General features: G+C 40.8%; 1 protein-coding gene across 3 annotated transcripts in view; it reads right to left on the bottom strand.

Moving 5' to 3' along the window:
- The window catches only part of dennd4b (DENN/MADD domain containing 4B), a 64,737-nt gene that overhangs the window by 36,842 nt on the left and 25,395 nt on the right, over positions 1–2,500 (bottom strand). The window lies entirely within an intron of this gene.

Raw genomic sequence — 2,500 nt, 5'->3', positions numbered from 1 at the left:
AGTTTGTCGTTGCATTTTATTCTTAACCAGTCGTTGTCTTGGGGCCCCAGGCCAGCTCGGGGCCCCAAGCAATTGCTTGGTTTGCCTGCCTTGTCGCGACGGGCCTGCTCACACACTCACTCACACACTCACTCACACACACTCACACACTCACTCACACACTCACTCACACTCACTCACACACTCACTCACACACTCACTCTCACACACACACACTCACTCACACTCACACACACCTCTGGGTTCATTTCACACTGATTTCCACCTCATGCTTTGATTTCCCACCCTGCACCAGATTAACCAGTAATCAGGAGAGTGACGAGACACTTATCTCACGAGACGAGACGAGACGAGATTGTTGCACAATCATTTATAGAAATCCTCAATGACAAAATTCCTGACTGGAAAAATAGTCTGCAAGTGCGTTTTGAAATGTTTTAACTAATAATCTTGTAATGAATGTGATTCCAGCTCTACTTTATGAGTATGAATGATCAAAAGCACTGAAAGACAATAATATACAAGCACTGTAAAGGTTTCGCCACAAACTCGACTGACTGTCTTCACACGAGTCTCTTCAGACTTTACTGTGCATGAATTATGAGCTTCCAGAACCTCTGATTGAGGCTGTGTGCGACTCATAATTCAACTCTTTTACACAAATTAAACAGAGAAATAAAAACAGTATAAATAACAAAAATAAAAACGCAAAACGATAGTGGAGGTAATGTAATGTGAGTGTAGCGGTGGCATATTCTATGCTAATTTCACCCTCAGGCTCCGTTTTGGCGAAATCACGAGACAGCTTTTCACTCAACGAGAAATCTCGTCATATTTTAGTCTCGTGAGATCTCGTCATATTTTAGTCTCGTGAGATCTCGTCATATTTTAGTCTCATGAGATCTCGTGAGATCTCGTCATATTTTAGTCTCGTGAGATCTCATGAGATCTCGTGAGATCTCGTCATATTTTAGTCTCGTGAGATCTCATGAGATCTCGTGAGATCTCGTCATATTTTAGTCTCGTGAGATCTCGTCACATTTTAGTCTCGTGAGATCTCATGAGATCTCGTGAGATCTCGTCATATTTTAGTCTCGTGAGATCTCGGCATATTTTAGTCTCGTGAGATCTCGTCATATTTTAGTCTCGTGAGATCTCGTCATATTTTAGTCTCGTGAGATCTCGTCATATTTTAGTCTCGTGAGATCTCGTCACATTTTAGTCTCGTGAGATCTCGTCACATTTTAGTCTCGTGAGATCTCATCACATTTTAGTCTCGTGAGATCTCGTCATATTTTAGTCTCGTGAGATCTCGTCATATTTTAGTCTCATGAGATCTCGTGAGATCTCGTCATATTTTAGTCTCGTGAGATCTCATGAGATCTCGTGAGATCTCATCATATTTTAGTCTCGTGAGATCTCGTCACATTTTAGTCTTGTGAGATCTCATGAGATCTCGTGAGATCTCGTCATATTTTAGTCTTGTGAGATCTCGTCATATTTTAGTCTCGTGAGATCTCATGAGATCTCGTGAGATCTCATCATATTTTAGTCTCGTGAGATCTCGTCACATTTTAGTCTTGTGAGATCTCATGAGATCTCGTGAGATCTCGTCATATTTTAGTCTCGTGAGATCTCATGAGATCTCGTGAGATCTCGTCATATTTTAGTCTCGTGAGATCTCGTCATATTTTAGTCTCGTGAGATCTCATGAGATCTCGTGAGATCTCGTCATATTTTAGTCTCGTGAGATCTCGTCATATTTTAGTCTCATGAGATCTCGTGAGATCTCGTCATATTTTAGTCTCGTGAGATCTCGTCATATTTTAGTCTCGTGAGATCTCATGAGATCTCGTGAGATCTCGTCATATTTTAGTCTCGTGAGATCTCGTCACATTTTAGTCTCGTGAGATCTCATGAGATCTCGTGAGATCTCGTCATATTTTAGTCTCGTGAGATCTCGGCATATTTTAGTCTCGTGAGATCTCGTCATATTTTAGTCTCGTGAGATCTCGTCATATTTTAGTCTCGTGAGATCTCGTCATATTTTAGTCTCGTGAGATCTCGTCACATTTTAGTCTCGTGAGATCTCGTCACATTTTAGTCTCGTGAGATCTCATCACATTTTAGTCTCGTGAGATCTCGTCATATTTTAGTCTCGTGAGATCTCGTCATATTTTAGTCTCATGAGATCTCGTGAGATCTCGTCATATTTTAGTCTCGTGAGATCTCATGAGATCTCGTGAGATCTCATCATATTTTAGTCTCGTGAGATCTCGTCACATTTTAGTCTTGTGAGATCTCATGAGATCTCGTGAGATCTCGTCATATTTTAGTCTCGTGAGATCTCGTCATATTTTAGTCTCGTGAGATCTCGTCATATTTTAGTCTCGTGAGATCTCGTCATATTTTAGTCTCGTGAGATCTCGTCATATTTTAGTCTCGTGAGATCTCGTCATATTTTAGTCTCGTGAGATCTCGTCATATTTTAGTCTCGTGA

Source organism: Squalius cephalus (assembly GCF_949319135.1).
Source record: "Squalius cephalus genome assembly, chromosome: 15".
Lineage (NCBI taxonomy): Eukaryota > Metazoa > Chordata > Actinopteri > Cypriniformes > Leuciscidae > Squalius > Squalius cephalus.
The sequence above is the reverse complement of the archived record's forward strand: the minus strand, read 5'-3'. Positions and strand labels throughout refer to the sequence as shown.